We start from the raw sequence: 20,952 nt of genomic DNA, 5'->3' as shown, positions 1-20,952 counted from the left end.
CGTCGCCTACGGGGCAACAGTAAAATAAGGTATAGTTAAGGCCAAGTAAAAAAATCCTAGTTTATCGTCCCCGCCCGCCCCATTTTTCGAGGCCGCCCGGAATTTATTTTTATTTTTAAATCTAGAATTTTGCCAAAAAGCTTGATTTTTTACGTCGGCTAAGGCTTGAAGGCTTGTCCCTCAGGGGAAGAAGTGAATTGTATTCCAACATGTTCCCTTTATGACTGACTATTGGTTACTGTCCTGACTGGTTCTTTCCCTTCTGCAGCTTTCTATCATTTATCTGGTGGTCTGTGTGAACCAAACAGTATTGGGGTTTGTGTCTTATGAGTGGAGTGACAATCTGTCGATCCAAAGATTTTGCATGTAATTGTTTATGTACATATAACTGTTATAGCATTGTGTATTCCATACACTACCACTATTCTGTTGCAGATTGTTGCACATGATGTGTCATTGTTTACCAAGAACTATACTAGTCTGTAGCACATCGTATTTTTACAGTGTAGGTCTGAAGCAGTTTCCCACGCTCCTGTGTTTTTGGGCTTTTTTAGCTGTGTAGAGACCGTCCCATGCCAGGTACAACACTGTCCTGGGCTATGGCGACAGGCGTGCCAGTAGATGTCGAGTGTCCGGCAGATCTGGTGTCCCCCACCTTTGAATCGGCAAGTTCAAACCAGAGTACTAGTATGGAGAAATCTTACTTTCTGAAGATCGTTGAGATACTGGAGCTAGACCGCAGTGCAGCTGAGGATAGGGAGAAACGACTTCTAAATCGTATCGACCACCTTACGCGGAAGGTAGAAGCGCTCACAAACGAGATGACGGCTTTGCAGTCTGCTCAAGACGACAATGGCGGCCAAAGACGCCAAGGATCTCCCTCGGTGCAAAAATCATCCCAGAAGAAACAGAAGCGAGTTGCAGCTTCCAGCCCTGGCGTACCCGTACCCGTAGCTGGCTGTCCTCAAAAGGAACTAGTGCGAGATTCGGTTGAACCATGCTCCTCAGTTGTACGTACCGAACAACAAGATACCAGCGTGACTGAAGCGTCCATGGTGCATCAAATGGACCCAGATGCTCCAACTGATGCAAAACCTGGCAAACAAGGACTCTCCAGAATGCTCCCTACTTTTGAAGAGGATGCGGAAGGCAGCAATTTATGGCAGCTGATCTGCACCAAGAAGCCAACAGGAAGGAAGGCTGTTCTGTTTGTAGGCAACCTCCGGAAGGATTGCGATGCAGATACCCTTTGTCAATACGTACAACAAAGGGCACAAGAGGTTGGCGTGAAGGTGCAAATCCATGATTGCACGCTATTTCCCAAGGAGAAAGGTCACTCAGCCCGACTCATTCTCAACAGAACGAGTATTGAACTTGTAAATACAAAGGAATTTTGGCCATCTCCGTACTACAGTCGAAAATGGAACTTTGACAAGTACCCTGGATCTGGGAACTCAGTGGCTATGCAGAAGCCTGACGGACCAAAAGATCAGTCAGCAACCAGCGATCTCAACGATGGAGTGCTTACCCGCAGCAAATCTAAAGGTCAATGCTGACAATCTCATTTCTGAATGTTTGCAGCATCAGACGGAAAGTGGATGAGGTGAAGGAGTTCCTGTCGGCCAGAGGAGTGCACATCTTTGGTATGTCAGAAACCTGGTTGAAACCCGATGTTGGTGATGGAGAATTGGCGATTCCTCATTACAAACTTTTCAGGAAGGACCGCCCCATCCAGCAAGGTGGTGGCGTCGGCATTTACTGCCATGAGTCTGTGGTTGTCCGAAGACGAATGGATTTGGAAGCTGCTGAGCTAGAGATTGTATGGCTGGAAGTCAGATGTCCTGGTGATACTCTCCTTGTCGGGTGTGGGTACCGTCCTCCAGACAAGCCAGTGCCGTACTGGGACTCTCTTCAAGAGAACATAGAAACTGCTATGGAAGGCCCTCAGGCATCTACCGTTCTCATTGGAGACTTCAACATTGATTACAGCTGTGAGAACTCTCCGAACGCACAACATCTGCACCGAGTACTATCCAGTAGTAATCTTCGGAATTATGTCACCTCACCAACTCGTGTCACGAGCCACACGGCTTCAACCATAGATCTGTTTCTGTCAAATACACCCATTTCTGGTGCCTGTGAAACGATTTACGGAGATATTAGCGACCATTTCGCCATCCTTGCACACTTGCCTGTAAACCAGACAGGGGTAAACCGAACATCACAACCCGGACAGAGTCGCCGTATCCACACCATCGACTGATCTGTGTGTCCACTTTCATCAGTTCCCTCGGAACGGCACGATAAATGACATGACAGGTGCATTCACGTCTGCTATTATGGAAACACTAGATGAGCACGCCCCCTTGGTGGCGAAGCGCAAGCGTGGTCGCCGTATCTGTCCTTGGTTAACTGAGGAGTTGGTATCTGCAGTACGGCACCGCAACAGGCTACACCATCGACTCATGAAGGATCAAGCCAATGAGGTGCTTCGTGAGCAACATCGGCTCGCCAGAACTTTTGCCAGGAAGCTTGACCGAAAGCTTCGTAACCTGTACTTCGTAAACCAGTGCAACACACCTGATCAGCGGAAACTTTGGTCAGCAATGAACAGTCACAGGGCGACGGAAGGAACGTCAAATACCTCAGGTTTCTGTTGAGGATCTCGGCCAGGTCTTCGGTGAAATTGTCAATGACCCAAGCAGACCACAGAATCTGCACCCGCCACTTGGGCCAATGCCAGCCAACAGTCTTCACGTCTTCAAACCTGTAAGTGTTGCAGATGTTGAAAAGTGTCTTAAAGCTGTGGATCCATTCAAAGCTGCCGGCAGTGACTCTGTACCTGGAATTGTCCTGCGGCAATGTGCAAATGTGCTTGCTCCACCACTTTCCTGTATCATTAATAGTTCACTACAGAGTTTTTATTGGAGTGCTCAGGCATACTACGATTGCTGAGACGTCCCGAGCACGCTTGTTCAGGTTCTCTATTTTTGACGAGCCGGTCCTACAGCCCCCTAGATTGTATCTAACGACATAGGAGCTGACGAACGTGGCCGTGTAGATCTACTACTTTACCGTGGTAAGACCCGTGGTGATAGCGTTGAACAGACCCACATAACCACTCTAGCCTCGGACTCGGTGTACCCGCTGCAGGAGTTCGTAGGACTTTTGTACTGCTCCGATGTGGTGGGTAGTCAGTACAATTTACCTTTCAACAACTGCCAGTCCTTCGCCTCTACCGTCTATACCAAGATTATCCGAAGGGAGTTACCTACATGTTTTTAGTAGTATATGCAGCTGTCAGATGGGATTCCATGAGCCTGGTGTTGGAAGCCAACCTGGGAACCAACAGAACGACACAGTACTGCCTAACACAATGCTGAACACTGGAATGAGATGAACGCGGACTACATACAGGTAGACCTTTCCTTTCCTATTTTGGTCTTGCTCACCTTGATTCATACGCATGGCTCTACAACATTCCTCCTTACTTTGTTTTGTCTAAAGATTACCTTGTTCAATTTCCCCTATTAACGTACCGGTATCAGAGTTTTGCACATTGCCTTGTTGTTGTTTTGAGTATGCCGTGGTGTACTAATAGGAGTCATCCCTCACTTATATTGTATGAACACATCCTAATTTCCGTCTGTTCCTAATCACATATTCTACTGTGTCATGCCTTCACCGGCATTGTGCATGTAGCATAACTGCTCACAGACCCCTGATTGATCACAGAGTCTTACTGTTGTGAATATTAAAATCGAGTGAGAAGTCAAGCAGCCACGGGGCGCTGGCCTTGCAGCTGTGAGTATGCATACGGTACATATTCACATGACTCTGTATGCTGGACACTGCTGGTCCATTGTTGCAGTGTGTAAGTGAACTGCAGAACCTATTCCGTGATGAAACACCTACTCTTGAAAGACTGAATGTTTGAGCTAATAGTCTTTTACTTCACTCTCATGCTGCTCATATAATTATACCATACGCCAGAAGACCCTAAGTTAGTTCTAAGATTTTGTGGACCATATGACCATGTGGTACTTTCACTCTACAGCCAAGTCAACCCACTTCGTCAACACACAGGGTTTTCCTCAGACACAAGCGAATGGTTTACTCCACTCTGGAGAAGAACACAGTTTGCTCTCTCGAACACCAACCGCAGATAACTACGGAATGTAGGACGTGCAACAACTGCTAGAATATTGAACTGTCGTCCACACAAAACAAAATTTATAAGGCCAAACTAAAGAAGGTGTGTGGTTCGACTAACATGGACATTTTTTTTACGGGCGGGCGGGCGGATTTTTTTTTTTAAATATATTTTTTAGTACATGTAAATACACCGTACTGCCTTTAGACACCCATGTACCAGTACATCGGCATTATTACGCAGTGTTATGCCATACATGTTGTATAAAGGGATCACTGGCTAATACTTTGAAACATTGTGTAGCTCTGGAACGAGAAGAGAATAACTTCAAGCGGTGACTCTGACTGTCCAAATCATCAAGCAAATGAAGAACGATGCGAGTTGAAAGTAAGTTCGGGAACTACTTCGAAGTACAAATTGTACAATGTACCGGTACATGTATTGCTAGTTTGGTGTCGGCGTGCACGAATACATGGGCTTTTTCCATCGACGCTTCCTGTGCTTGCACACATGGAGCAGCAACTTACCGGTACAGGTGAAATATCGTTCCCAATACACGAGGAAAGTGCAATCTCGTCTGTCCTTCATCCCAAAACAGAAGGCCGTCCTTAATCTGGAACGAGGCAATCACTCTCAACCGGACGGTCACTTCAAAATAAGTCTCGCCAGTCTGCCGGTGGTCGTATCGAGTAGACTCTACTACCAGCACAAGGCAGCAGTCGTACCACTCACTGCACTGCACTGCAGTACGAGAACTACAAGTCAAGTCCAAAAGGAGCCGCCTGCGTCCGCAGACTCACGCTGCACAGCACGTAGACGTAGACGTGGACGTGTTCAGTCCACGTACGTCAGTCACACGACAGCCCGCCGAAAAAAAGTTACGGTCGGGCTGAAAAATGTACGGTCGGTCGGGTGAGTCGAACCACAGACCTTCTTCAGTGTGGCCTAAAGACAACTGAAAACCAGAACACATGCAACTGCCAACATGCATGTAACAGCGACTGCAAGCCAGAACTACAGACTCCGCGCAGGGAGGAACAGGGGAAACGGAGGTAACGCTTCCGACTCCGAGAGCTTCGAATAGCAGCGGACAACACAATACACCAACCTTGCGTGTCACCTTGCGCTACCGCAAACGGACACCTATGGATGCACAGTACTGTACTGTACAGCACAGACTCAGTGCATGCACGGTGTAATAACTGGAGTACATGTAAACCGACAACGGTCACCTTGCACCCTATGCAGTAAGTTACAGAGGCGGTGCCAACAAAAGAGCAGGGTTCGTGTATCGTGCACACTCCAATGGCACAGCAGAAAATGTTCTCACCAATAGCCACTGCTAGCTGTTTTGTCATCTTGCTGTGCCAAATGATGCAGTATAGACGCGCCAAGCAGAAATGGACTGCTTATGAGCGTGAACAGGCTGGATGGGGTGACTGATGGACTGTCGGAGTTGGCGAACCACAGAAATCGTGTCGCATCTCTGTATGCTGGGTTGGCACTGATTTGTAAAATGGCCTTCTCAGTATCGCAGGTCATGACGATTGGTGGCAAGCAAAATCGTAGAACAATGATGAATTGCCTAATGGCTAGGTCGTTGTTAGTAAGATTGCCTGAATCCTGGATGTCAACTCAGTCTAGGTCCCACAGATCTGGGATGGTGCAGGAGTCGGAAGTTGCATCAGTTAGAGAAACGATAGCTGGCATGGCTGCTCATCGGCATAGCTGAGTGCTTGGAGTGACGTGTTCGGCCAGTCACCACAAAACCGACTGTGGTAGGTAGAAACTGTAGTCCTGGCGGAAGTCCTCTGGTGCTCCCCGTCATAAATTCCCAGAGGAAATCTGCACCGATCAAGATGACTGACTATCTTACAGTCAATGGCGATACTGGTTGATGCTGCACTAGCTGCTGTTGCGCCAGATGCTGGTACCTCGTCAGCCACAGGCTGATCAGCTACTATGTTGGTCCTGCTGTCAGATTTCTGTTGAGATTCAGGGCAGATCGTGACATGATGGTGACTCTGATTGGTGACCCATGCGAGAACACACATTACACTTGCGGGTGGCCTTGCACTGAGTTGACCGGTGCCCTGTGCGCAAACACACAAAGCAACGCTTCTGTTCAATCAGTTATTCTTTCCACTGTGCTACTGTTGTGTATTTCGTGCAGCTCTTGTCCAGGTGAGATCCGCCGCAGAATGCACACCCTCTCATACTGCTGGCATTCCAGTTACCATCAGACCGCTTCCTTCACGTGAACTTGCATGCGCCTGTTACCAGTGCACCTGCAGAATAGTGAGTGACATCTTCTGCTGTAGTACCGCCTGTGTTTGTGCGGCGCAGAAAGGCGTCTTGCATGATAACGCTTCAGTGCTGTTCTGAAGTCGTTCAGTTTCCATTGTGTCCCTGCATCTGAAAAGCCTCGCGATTCTTCGTCGTCAGGTTGCGATTCGTCCAGTTGAATCAGCGTTCGTCATGATCCGTATCTTGGTCACAGCACCATGTGATGATCTGGTGACATCAGACGGATATAATACACAAGAGACAATTGTGATATTTACTTCAGATACATAATCTAAATAAGGCCGAGTAAAAAAAATTACTAGATGATCGTCCTTTTTTTTGGAAAAATCGGGGAGGGCGGGAGGATTTTATTTTTATTTTTTTACTTTTTACCCTCTCATGCACACAGTGTACACAACAACATCAAGGTTTTTTTTCTCTTTTTTTCTTTTTTTTTCTTTTTTTCTTTTTCTTTCTTCAGCAGATCGATACTGACGTTGTGATATACTAGTAGTATGTGGTCCATATAGTAAAGAAAGTATTAAACAAAGCGTGCACATGTTTCCTGCATCCGCGATCGGTAAAAAACCAACGATTTCGGCAAAACTCACGATTTAAAAAATAAAATATTTCTTGGGGCGCTGACAAAAACTGGGGCGGACGGGGACGATCATCTAGCTTTTTTTTTTACTTGGCCTAAAAGGGGGTTTGTCAACCGACAACCGCTCTATTTAGTTGCTATTCACTCTTTAGATGAAAATTCTTTTATTAATTATGTCGAAAAATTATGCGGTTGTCAGTTGACAACCCCCCTTTTATTTACAATGCAGTTGCGTGATGTCCACCACTTTCTGTGCATAATCTAAGAGTTCTAAAGCAGCCACTGACTTCCAACTATCAAGGGAAAGCAAGCCCAAGCGCAGGAGAACCGTGCAGCGCGGGTACGTGACATATATCGTAGTAGAGCTGGCAGGCAGGGCATGATCAGGGGTTCAGGCCCTGCCTGTAAGCGCTCTGATTGGCTCAAACCCTGGCAACAATCACGTGACATGTCTGAAAGTACAAGTAGTTGCGATTTATGCTGAAGTTCAAACTGATGGAACACGTGCAGCGCTACACCATGAACCGTGTGGAAACAAAAAGAAGTAGCAGGGGCGTAGCAGACGCTCCGGCCGGACCACTTTTTCGCCCGACCACGACCACCATAGTAAAACAATGCCAAAAGTGCCCAGAATGCAGGATTTTGTACCCTAATTTCAAAAAAATTAGGGGGGAGATCTCCCCGAACCCTCCCCCCCCCCCCCCCGGCCGGACCACCGCCAACGGCGGTGCTACGCGCAGTGCTACGCAGTGTTCACCTGGTCACCACGCCAGCAGGCGACAACTTTCACACCAAGGTTCAACTCGAGTTCAACTCGAGTGACAGGACTGCACCCAAAAAAGGTCAAACAGGCTAGTAAGTTGTACCCTGCAGGCACGGTGACCAGGTGACTGGCGTACGCAGGAGCACGTGACCGCTTGTTCAACCATGTTCGATTGGGAATAAAGGAGGAACGCTGCATCGCAGCCTTTTCGGACCAAAACCAGTCGACTCAGCGTCCAAAAGACTACAACATATGGGCCAATCGCGGTCATCCGTGCTTTTATAAGAACGAAACGGCGCTTTTAGTGACATTTTGCATACAAATCCCCATCTAGTAGGGCGCAGTCACCCAGTTTCGGTGGAAGTACGCGAGTTCGATTGGGATTCAAGTAGGAAGGGAGCGTCTCAGCTTCCTCGGACCACGACCATTCGACTCAGCACCCCGAAGACTACAACTGGTGAAATTTTAATTTTTGCCTTAACTTCCCCTTTAAGTGACGGTCCCTTTAGTCCTTCGCCCCTGAAACGAACATGATTCATTTGGGGGGAGGGGGTGCGAGCCAAAATCGCAAGTCGACCGACACTGTACATAATTATGACATGTACATGCATGCAATTTTCGTCGTCCAGCATAGCAAGCTGTGTTCGTTTCAGAGGGAGGGCTAGGGGAGGGGGTCCAAGTACGAAATGAACGATGTTCGTTTCAGGGACGACAGAAAACTTTTGCGACGACCCCTTAGGCAAACATTTGTTTTATCAGTGTTCTTCCTAACGAGGTTTCACTGTAGACTAGTGTAGTACATACATGACGTGTATGGGAAACCACGGAGCAGTGGTGACGACGGCCCGGTGCGAAGCTTGAGCGCCATCCGGGGCCGGGTGTAGTTATCATGGTTATTCTGCACTGCAGCCTTGTGCAGGTGAGTTGTTACAACATCTCCCCCCAACTGGCCCAAGTCTGTTTGTAACAGTAGCTACCGTAGCTCATTCGGAAGAGTGTCTCATCCTGGCAGAAGTCTATTTCCTTCTGTCGAATTATTTTAGTAGTGAAGTCATGAATTCAGGAGGGCTAGGTGAATTCTTGGACGAATGCTACTTTCAGACATCAGTAGTGGCAGGCGGAAATGTTTTGTTTGCATTGCTGCGAAGTAATAATTATTATTAGTTGCTTAGTGCAGGAGTACGAGTACATGCACTCAGAGTGCAGAGGACTAAAGGGACCGTCACTTAATTTTTGCCGACTACCCGCCAAAAAAATCTTTTCGTTTCACGTGTCAGACACGTCCGCGAGCGCGCGCGTACGACTCGACTCGACTCGCTACCTTTCACGTCACGTCAAGCAATCTGTTCACGCCACATGGCTGGATAGCGCGTACATGCAAACATGATTGTCAGATTGAAGACTTGCAAAATTAATTTTACAAGTCCAGGCGCTAGGCCTAGGCGCACAGAATGCGTAATGCTAATGGCAGCTGACTTTATTTTCGGAGAAACACTACTCATTGTAGTAAAAAGTAACAATGAATAGCGATATCATCTAGGAAGGATCGCTACCCTAACGCGAAGGAAAGGCCTTGCGCGGCTGCTCTACGAAGTGTTGAAGAATGACTCAAAGTTAGTTGGTGGACGAACAACTCGCAGTGGTGCCGGAAAACTTGGCCCCCAACGATGGTGTTTGGTGAATCATCAAGCATAATGTCTTGTAGCAGTGTTCACCGAGGAAGGAGAACGCTCTAGCCGCTGCTGTTGTCCGTTTCATCCACGTTGGGCGTTAGCTGCACCGCGCCTATTGTGTTTTAGTATTCCATGGACACACATTAGCATTCAGAGCGATTGTGGAGCCACAATTTACTTCACACAGCGTTGTATTGTCCACGAGCGCAAACTTCATTATCAGCAGTAACTGTTACTCTTCATCCTACGTGTAGATTTGGAGTATACACGGCCTTGTCACGACAGCGACAGCTCTACAGAGTGTTCAAGTGCGAAATATTAATTTCAATTGTTGGTGGACGAATAAATGGCTGGTTCCGAAAAACGCGGCCTGCACCGATGGTGTTTGGTGGATCATCAAACGGGGTGACCAGCAGTGTTCACCGAGGAAGGAGAATGCACTCACCACCACTGTCGTCTGATTCATCCAAGTGGGCGTTAGCTGCGCTGCGCCTATTGTGTTTTAGTATTCCATGGACGCACACTAGCGTTCTCAGCGGTTGTGGAGCCACAACATATCTTCATGCGGCGTTGCACTGTCCAAGAGCAGAAACGTCAGCAGTGGCCCATCATCATACATGTAGATTTGGAGTATACACACCATGCGCCAATGGGCCTTGGCACAACAGCGGCAGCTCTACGGAGTGTTCAAGTGAGAAACATTTGTTTCGACTTGGTGGACGAACAAATCGTCGGTGCCGAAAAACGTGGCCTGCGCCGATGGTGCTTGAAACATCAAGCATGGTATATGGTGACTGTTAGTGTTCATCGAGGAAGGAGAACACTCAGGCCGTCGACCATTCATCCATTTCGTTAGCTGCACTAAGTCTGTTGTGTCCTTGTATTCCATGGGCACACACTCATGAAGCATGGCGTCTGAGCTGTGTTCACAGAGCGGGGAGATGCTCTTGCTGCTATCTTATCTGTCCTGTGTATTCCCAAGTGCCGAAGGCTCACAACAATGGTGTTGGACAAGTCAGATAAAATAGAGTCAACGTAAGTACGCATGTGTACTCTTACCGTGACTGAAACATAAGTGGGGTGTAAGAGCTAATTCATATGGTGTCGTGACATTCACATGTACGAGGTTAGTGTGTAGTACTTGTTACGTACTGAATTCTGTGACTTTGTTTTGTCTCCATATACTGCATGCATTCACGTTTCACAGTTATCAGTTTGCCCCTGAGTTCATGTCTGTTATCCCGTGTCTCCTCTACTCAGGCGCGTAGCACCGCCGTTGGCGGTGGTCCGGCCGGGGGGGGAGGGTTCGGGGAGATCTCCCCCCTAATTTTTTTGAAATTAGGGTACAAAATCCTGCATTCTGGGCACTTTTGGCATTGTTTTACTATGGTGGTCGTGGTCGGGCGAAAAAGTGGTCCGGCCAAAGCCGGACCGGCCGGAGCGGCTGCTACGCCCCTGCTACTTCTTTTTGTTTCCACACGGTTCATGGTGTAGCGCTGCACGTGTTCCATCAGTTTGAACTTCAGCATAAATCGCAACTACTTGTACTTTCAGACATGTCACGTGATTGTTGCCAGGGTTTGAGCCAATCAGAGCGCTTACAGGCAGGGCCTGAACCCCTGATCATGCCCTGCCTGCCAGCTCTACTACGATATATGTCACGTACCCGCGCTGCACGGTTCTCCTGCGCTTGGGCTTGCTTTCCCTTGATAGTTGGAAGTCAGTGGCTGCTTTAGAACTCTTAGATTATGCACGGAAAGTGGTGGACATCACGCAACTGCATTGTAAATAAAAGGGGGGTTGTCAACTGACAACCGCATAATTTTTCGACATAATTAATAAAAGAATTTTCATCTAAAGAGTGAATAGCAACTAAATAGAGCGGTTGTCGGTTGACAAACCCCCTTTTATTTAGATTATGTATCTGAAGTAAATATCACAATTGTCTCTTGTGTATTATATCCGTCTGATGTCACCAGATCATCACATGGTGCTGTGACCAAGATACGGATCATGACGAACGCTGATTCAACTGGACGAATCGCAACCTGACGACGAAGAATCGCGAGGCTTTTCAGATGCAGGGACACAATGGAAACTGAACGACTTCAGAACAGCACTGAAGCGTTATGTTATCATGCAAGACGCCTTTCTGCGCCGCACAAACACAGGCGGTACTACAGCAGAAGATGTCACTCACTATTCTGCAGGTGCACTGGTAACAGGCGCATGCAAGTTCACGTGAAGGAAGCGGTCTGATGGTAACTGGAATGCCAGCAGTATGAGAGGGTGTGCATTCTGCGGCGGATCTCACCTGGACAAGAGCTGCACGAAATACACAACAGTAGCACAGTGGAAAGAATAACTGATTGAACAGAAGCGTTGCTTTGTGTGTTTGCGCACAGGGCACCGGTCAACTCAGTGCAAGGCCACCCGCAAGTGTAATGTGTGTTCTCGCATGGGTCACCAATCAGAGTCACCATCATGTCACGATCTGCCCTGAATCTCAACAGAAATCTGACAGCAGGACCAACATAGTAGCTGATCAGCCTTTGGCTGACGAGGTACCAGCATCTGGCGCAACAGCAGCTAGTGCAGCATCAACCAGTATCGCCATTGACTGTAAGATAGTCAGTCATCTTGATCGGTGCAGATTTCCTCTGGGAATTTATGACGGGGAGCACCAGAGGACTTCCGCCAGGACTACAGTTTCTACCTACCACAGTCGGTTTTGTGGTGACTGGCCGAACACGTCACTCCAAGCACTCAGCTATGCCGATGAGCAGCCATGCCAGCTATCGTTTCTCTAACTGATGCAACTTCCGACTCCTGCACCATCCCAGATCTGTGGGACCTAGACTGAGTTGACATCCAGGATTCAGGCAATCTTACTAACAACGACCTAGCCATTAGGCAATTCATCATTGTTCTACGATTTTGCTTGCCACCAATCGTCATGACCTGCGATACTGAGAAGGCCATTTTACAAATCAGTGCCAACCCAGCATACAGAGATGCGACACGATTTCTGTGGTTCGCCAACTCCGACAGTCCATCAGTCACCCCATCCAGCCTGTTCACGCTCATAAGCAGTCCATTTCTGCTTGGCGCGTCTATACTGCATCATTTGGCACAGCAAGATGACAAAACAGCTAGCAGTGGCTATTGGTGAGAACATTTTCTGCTGTGCCATTGGAGTGTGCACGATACACGAACCCTGCTCTTTTGTTGGCACCGCCTCTGTAACTTACTGCATAGGGTGCAAGGTGACCGTTGTCGGTTTACATGTACTCCAGTTATTACACCGTGCATGCACTGAGTCTGTGCTGTACAGTACAGTACTGTGCATCCATAGGTGTCCGTTTGCGGTAGCGCAAGGTGACACGCAAGGTTGGTGTATTGTGTTGTCCGCTGCTATTCGAAGCTCTCGGAGTCGGAAGCGTTACCTCCGTTTCCCCTGTTCCTCCCTGCGCGGAGTCTGTAGTTCTGGCTTGCAGTCGCTGTTACATGCATGTTGGCAGTTGCATGTGTTCTGGTTTTCAGTTGTCTTTAGGCCACACTGAAGAAGGTCTGTGGTTCGACTCACCCGACCGACCGTACATTTTTCAGCCCGACCGTAACTTTTTTTCGGCGGGCTGTCGTGTGACTGACGTACGTGGACTGAACACGTCCACGTCTACGTCTACGTGCTGTGCAGCGTGAGTCTGCGGACGCAGGCGGCTCCTTTTGGACTTGACTTGTAGTTCTCGTACTGCAGTGCAGTGCAGTGAGTGGTACGACTGCTGCCTTGTGCTGGTAGTAGAGTCTACTCGATACGACCACCGGCAGACTGGCGAGACTTATTTTGAAGTGACCGTCCGGTTGAGAGTGATTGCCTCGTTCCAGATTAAGGACGGCCTTCTGTTTTGGGATGAAGGACAGACGAGATTGCACTTTCCTCGTGTATTGGGAACGATATTTCACCTGTACCGGTAAGTTGCTGCTCCATGTGTGCAAGCACAGGAAGCGTCGATGGAAAAAGCCCATGTATTCGTGCACGCCGACACCAAACTAGCAATACATGTACCGGTACATTGTACAATTTGTACTTCGAAGTAGTTCCCGAACTTACTTTCAACTCGCATCGTTCTTCATTTGCTTGATGATTTGGACAGTCAGAGTCACCGCTTGAAGTTATTCTCTTCTCGTTCCAGAGCTACACAATGTTTCAAAGTATTAGCCAGTGATCCCTTTATACAACATGTATGGCATAACACTGCGTAATAATGCCGATGTACTGGTACATGGGTGTCTAAAGGCAGTACGGTGTATTTACATGTACTAAAAAATATATTTAAAAAAAAAAATCCGCCCGCCCGCCCGTAAAAAAAATGTCCATGTTAGTCGAACCACACACCTTCTTTAGTTTGGCCTTATAAATTTTGTTTTGTGTGGACGACAGTTCAATATTCTAGCAGTTGTTGCACGTCCTACATTCCGTAGTTATCTGCGGTTGGTGTTCGAGAGAGCAAACTGTGTTCTTCTCCAGAGTGGAGTAAACCATTCGCTTGTGTCTGAGGAAAACCCTGTGTGTTGACGAAGTGGGTTGACTTGGCTGTAGAGTGAAAGTACCACATGGTCATATGGTCCACAAAATCTTAGAACTAACTTAGGGTCTTCTGGCGTATGGTATAATTATATGAGCAGCATGAGAGTGAAGTAAAAGACTATTAGCTCAAACATTCAGTCTTTCAAGAGTAGGTGTTTCATCACGGAATAGGTTCTGCAGTTCACTTACACACTGCAACAATGGACCAGCAGTGTCCAGCATACAGAGTCATGTGAATATGTACCGTATGCATACTCACAGCTGCAAGGCCAGCGCCCCGTGGCTGCTTGACTTCTCACTCGATTTTAATATTCACAACAGTAAGACTCTGTGATCAATCAGGGCTCTGTGAGCAGTTATGCTACATGCACAATGCCGGTGAAGGCATGACACAGTAGAATATGTGATTAGGAACAGACGGAAATTAGGAAGTGTTCATACAATATAAGTGAGGGATGACTCCTATTAGTACACCACGGCATACTCAAAACAACAACAAGGCAATGTGCAAAACTCTGATACCGGTACGTTAATAGGGGAAATTGAACAAGGTAATCTTTAGACAAAACAAAGTAAGGAGGAATGTTGTAGAGCCATGCGTATGAATCAAGGTGAGCAAGACCAAAATAGGAAAGGAAAGGTCTACCTGTATGTAGTCCGCGTTCATCTCATTCCAGTGTTCAGCATTGTGTTAGGCAGTACTGTGTCGTTCTGTTGGTTCCCAGGTTGGCTTCCAACACCAGGCTCATGGAATCCCATCTGACAGCTGCATATACTACTAAAAACATGTAGGTAACTCCCTTCGGATAATCTTGGTATAGACGGTAGAGGCGAAGGACTGGCAGTTGTTGAAAGGTAAATTGTACTGACTACGCACCACATCGGAGCAGTACAAAAGTCCTACGAACTCCTGCAGCGGGTACACCGAGGCTAGAGTGGTTCTGTGGGTCTGTTCAACGCTATCACCACGGGTCTTACCACGGTAAAGTAGTACACGGCCACGTTGCTTGCTTCTTTGCAATGTAACGCCTTCAGAGTTCTTTTCGATGGACCACCACCAATTCTTGGTCTGGAACACGATAAATTCATGGTAAAACAAGCCCATTTCTGGCAGCCACGGTACGAGGGGATTCTTGTGTCTCTCTATCTCTGTTATGGACTCGGCATAATCGCTACCAAAGGCAATGAGGTCTCCGAGTGACTCTCTCAGCTGGTTGTCATGAACTGTCCAACAAGATGTAGAGCCATAATCCAGAAAGAACACTACTGCCTCGTAGTTGCTACCCTTGGAGCCCGATAGGCTGCTTCCCCAGCTGCCCATTGGTCTGGCTGGCAACTACGCTGAATGGGATAATAATTATTATCGTCGCCAGTCGCCACTCACGCTTAGACCAACGACATGGGGTTCCGTTGTGTCACACTTCCCGTTGTCCTTGACTCGAAGTTAGGTAAATGTTTTTACCTCTCGTCTTGATTCACCATTCCACAAACGGAACGTCGTTACTTTATTATTAGAAGACTGTATTATTACTCTTTCATTCTCATGCCAAACAGCTAACTCATACTAAACAAGAATGACCAAAAACTAGTGACCTGCACAACCGAAGCAGGAACCTAAAAACTCTAACACCCCAAGGAAAACAAGCCCCCTCTACGCCTACGGATCACGGACTACAATCCCGATCCTAGCCTAGCAGCAAATGATACATACATACAAGTCGATGACAAAAGCGGTGCCGGTGTTAGGTGACAGCTGCATACGAATGCATGAAAGGGGTCAGACAGTTCATGTATCATGTGTACATGGTGTACCGGCAGTTGTAACTGGAGCCGACTGAAAGTCAATACATCAATAGCAGTGTTAGTCATACATGAAGTCCAGACTACAGAAAGTGTGGGTGTTGCTTGTCGCCAACGTCGCCTACGGGGCAACAGTAAAATAAGGTATAGTTAAGGCCAAGTAAAAAAATCCTAGTTTATCGTCCCCGCCCGCCCCATTTTTCGAGGCCGCCCGGAATTTATTTTTATTTTTAAATCTAGAATTTTGCCAAAAAGCTTGATTTTTTACGTCGGCTAAGGCTTGAAGGCTTGTCCCTCAGGGGAAGAAGTGAATTGTATTCCAACATGTTCCCTTTATGACTGACTATTGGTTACTGTCCTGACTGGTTCTTTCCCTTCTGCAGCTTTCTATCATTTATCTGGTGGTCTGTGTGAACCAAACAGTATTGGGGTTTGTGTCTTATGAGTGGAGTGACAATCTGTCGATCCAAAGATTTTGCATGTAATTGTTTATGTACATATAACTGTTATAGCATTGTGTATTCCATACACTACCACTATTCTGTTGCAGATTGTTGCACATGATGTGTCATTGTTTACCAAGAACTATACTAGTCTGTAGCACATCGTATTTTTACAGTGTAGGTCTGAAGCAGTTTCCCACGCTCCTGTGTTTTTGGGCTTTTTTAGCTGTGTAGAGACCGTCCCATGCCAGGTACAACACTGTCCTGGGCTATGGCGACAGGCGTGCCAGTAGATGTCGAGTGTCCGGCAGATCTGGTGTCCCCCACCTTTGAATCGGCAAGTTCAAACCAGAGTACTAGTATGGAGAAATCTTACTTTCTGAAGATCGTTGAGATACTGGAGCTAGACCGCAGTGCAGCTGAGGATAGGGAGAAACGACTTCTAAATCGTATCGACCACCTTACGCGGAAGGTAGAAGCGCTCACAAACGAGATGACGGCTTTGCAGTCTGCTCAAGACGACAATGGCGGCCAAAGACGCCAAGGATCTCCCTCGGTGCAAAAATCATCCCAGAAGAAACAGAAGCGAGTTGCAGCTTCCAGCCCTGGCGTACCCGTACCCGTAGCTGGCTGTCCTCAAAAGGAACTAGTGCGAGATTCGGTTGAACCATGCTCCTCAGTTGTACGTACCGAACAACAAGATACCAGCGTGACTGAAGCGTCCATGGTGCATCAAATGGACCCAGATGCTCCAACTGATGCAAAACCTGGCAAACAAGGACTCTCCAGAATGCTCCCTACTTTTGAAGAGGATGCGGAAGGCAGCAATTTATGGCAGCTGATCTGCACCAAGAAGCCAACAGGAAGGAAGGCTGTTCTGTTTGTAGGCAACCTCCGGAAGGATTGCGATGCAGATACCCTTTGTCAATACGTACAACAAAGGGCACAAGAGGTTGGCGTGAAGGTGCAAATCCATGATTGCACGCTATTTCCCAAGGAGAAAGGTCACTCAGCCCGACTCATTCTCAACAGAACGAGTATTGAACTTGTAAATACAAAGGAATTTTGGCCATCTCCGTACTACAGTCGAAAATGGAACTTTGACAAGTACCCTGGATCTGGGAACTCAGTGGCTATGCAGAAGCCTGACGGACCAAAAGATCAGTCAGCAACCAGCGATCTCAACGATGGAGTGCTTACCCGCAGCAAATCTAAAGGTCAATGCTGACAATCTCATTTCTGAATGTTTGCAGCATCAGACGGAAAGTGGATGAGGTGAAGGAGTTCCTGTCGGCCAGAGGAGTGCACATCTTTGGTATGTCAGAAACCTGGTTGAAACCCGATGTTGGTGATGGAGAATTGGCGATTCCTCATTACAAACTTTTCAGGAAGGACCGCCCCATCCAGCAAGGTGGTGGCGTCGGCATTTACTGCCATGAGTCTGTGGTTGTCCGAAGACGAATGGATTTGGAAGCTGCTGAGCTAGAGATTGTATGGCTGGAAGTCAGATGTCCTGGTGATACTCTCCTTGTCGGGTGTGGGTACCGTCCTCCAGACAAGCCAGTGCCGTACTGGGACTCTCTTCAAGAGAACATAGAAACTGCTATGGAAGGCCCTCAGGCATCTACCGTTCTCATTGGAGACTTCAACATTGATTACAGCTGTGAGAACTCTCCGAACGCACAACATCTGCACCGAGTACTATCCAGTAGTAATCTTCGGAATTATGTCACCTCACCAACTCGTGTCACGAGCCACACGGCTTCAACCATAGATCTGTTTCTGTCAAATACACCCATTTCTGGTGCCTGTGAAACGATTTACGGAGATATTAGCGACCATTTCGCCATCCTTGCACACTTGCCTGTAAACCAGACAGGGGTAAACCGAACATCACAACCCGGACAGAGTCGCCGTATCCACACCATCGACTGATCTGTGTGTCCACTTTCATCAGTTCCCTCGGAACGGCACGATAAATGACATGACAGGTGCATTCACGTCTGCTATTATGGAAACACTAGATGAGCACGCCCCCTTGGTGGCGAAGCGCAAGCGTGGTCGCCGTATCTGTCCTTGGTTAACTGAGGAGTTGGTATCTGCAGTACGGCACCGCAACAGGCTACACCATCGACTCATGAAGGATCAAGCCAATGAGGTGCTTCGTGAGCAACATCGGCTCGCCAGAACTTTTGCCAGGAAGCTTGACCGAAAGCTTCGTAACCTGTACTTCGTAAACCAGTGCAACACACCTGATCAGCGGAAACTTTGGTCAGCAATGAACAGTCACAGGGCGACGGAAGGAACGTCAAATACCTCAGGTTTCTGTTGAGGATCTCGGCCAGGTCTTCGGTGAAATTGTCAATGACCCAAGCAGACCACAGAATCTGCACCCGCCACTTGGGCCAATGCCAGCCAACAGTCTTCACGTCTTCAAACCTGTAAGTGTTGCAGATGTTGAAAAGTGTCTTAAAGCTGTGGATCCATTCAAAGCTGCCGGCAGTGACTCTGTACCTGGAATTGTCCTGCGGCAATGTGCAAATGTGCTTGCTCCACCACTTTCCTGTATCATTAATAGTTCACTACAGAGTTTTTATTGGAGTGCTCAGGCATACTACGATTGCTGAGACGTCCCGAGCACGCTTGTTCAGGTTCTCTATTTTTGACGAGCCGGTCCTACAGCCCCCTAGATTGTATCTAACGACATAGGAGCTGACGAACGTGGCCGTGTAGATCTACTACTTTACCGTGGTAAGACCCGTGGTGATAGCGTTGAACAGACCCACATAACCACTCTAGCCTCGGACTCGGTGTACCCGCTGCAGGAGTTCGTAGGACTTTTGTACTGCTCCGATGTGGTGGGTAGTCAGTACAATTTACCTTTCAACAACTGCCAGTCCTTCGCCTCTACCGTCTATACCAAGATTATCCGAAGGGAGTTACCTACATGTTTTTAGTAGTATATGCAGCTGTCAGATGGGATTCCATGAGCCTGGTGTTGGAAGCCAACCTGGGAACCAACAGAACGACACAGTACTGCCTAACACAATGCTGAACACTGGAATGAGATGAACGCGGACTACATACAGGTAGACCTTTCCTTTCCTATTTTGGTCTTGCTCACCTTGATTCATACGCATGGCTCTACAACATTCCTCCTTACTTTGTTTTGTCTAAAGATTACCTTGTTCAATTTCCCCTATTAACGTACCGGTATCAGAGATTTGCACATTGCCTTGTTGTTGTTTTGAGTATGCCGTGGTGTACTAATAGGAGTCATCCCTCACTTATATTGTATGAACACATCCTAATTTCCGTCTGTTCCTAATCACATATTCTACTGTGTCATGCCTTCACCGGCATTGTGCATGTAGCATAACTGCTCACAGACCCCTGATTGATCACAGAGTCTTACTGTTGTGAATATTAAAATCGAGTGAGAAGTCAAGCAGCCACGGGGCGCTGGCCTTGCAGCTGTGAGTATGCATACGGTACATATTCACATGACTCTGTATGCTGGACACTGCTGGTCCATTGTTGCAGTGTGTAAGTGAACTGCAGAACCTATTCCGTGATGAAACACCTACTCTTGAAAGACTGAATGTTTGAGCTAATAGTCTTTTACTTCACTCTCATGCTGCTCATATAATTATACCATACGCCAGAAGACCCTAAGTTAGTTCTAAGATTTTGTGGACCATATGACCATGTGGTACTTTCACTCTACAGCCAAGTCAACCCACTTCGTCAACACACAGGGTTTTCCTCAGACACAAGCGAATGGTTTACTCCACTCTGGAGAAGAACACAGTTTGCTCTCTCGAACACCAACCGCAGATAACTACGGAATGTAGGACGTGCAACAACTGCTAGAATATTGAACTGTCGTCCACACAAAACAAAATTTATAAGGCCAAACTAAAGAAGGTGTGTGGTTCGACTAACATGGACATTTTTTTTACGGGCGGGCGGGCGGATTTTTTTTTTTAAATATATTTTTTAGTACATGTAAATACACCGTACTGCCTTTAGACACCCATGTACCAGTACATCGGCATTATTACGCAGTGTTATGCCATACATGTTGTATAAAGTGATCACTGGCTAATACTTTGAAACATTGTGTAGCTCTGGAACGAGAAGAGAATAACTTCAAGCGGTGACTCTGACTGTCCAAATCATCAAGCAAATGAAGAACGATGCGAGTTGAAAGTAAGTTCGGGAACTACTTCGAAGTACAAATTGTACAATGTACCGGTACATGTATTGCTAGTTTGGTGTCGGCGTGCACGAATACATGGGCTTTTTCCATCGACGCTTCCTGTGCTTGCACACATGGAGCAGCAACTTACCGGTACAGGTGAAATATCGTTCCCAATACACGAGGAAAGTGCAATCTCGTCTGTCCTTCATCCCAAAACAGAAGGCCGTCCTTAATCTGGAACGAGGCAATCACTCTCAACCGGACGGTCACTTCAAAATAAGTCTCGCCAGTCTGCCGGTGGTCGTATCGAGTAGACTCTACTACCAGCACAAGGCAGCAGTCGTACCACTCACTGCACTGCACTGCAGTACGAGAACTACAAGTCAAGTCCAAAAGGAGCCGCCTGCGTCCGCAGACTCACGCTGCACAGCACGTAGACGT

General features: G+C 47.4%; 1 long non-coding RNA gene across 1 annotated transcript; it reads left to right on the top strand.

Moving 5' to 3' along the window:
* The first annotated feature begins 8,670 nt into the window (after positions 1-8,670).
* LOC135808937 (uncharacterized) lies at positions 8,671-14,018 on the top strand. Its single transcript, XR_010552146.1, has 2 exons — positions 8,671-10,511; positions 11,456-14,018. It is a non-coding gene; the product is annotated as an uncharacterized LOC135808937 (long non-coding RNA).
* Positions 14,019-20,952: the final 6,934 nt, after the last annotated feature.

The sequence above is a fragment of the Sycon ciliatum genome, chromosome 2 (assembly GCF_964019385.1).
Source record: "Sycon ciliatum chromosome 2, ocSycCili1.1, whole genome shotgun sequence".
In the NCBI taxonomy this organism is placed as follows: Eukaryota; Metazoa; Porifera; class Calcarea; order Leucosolenida; family Sycettidae; genus Sycon; species Sycon ciliatum.
Note: the sequence above shows the minus strand (reverse complement) of the source record. Positions and strands in the feature narration are given on the sequence as shown.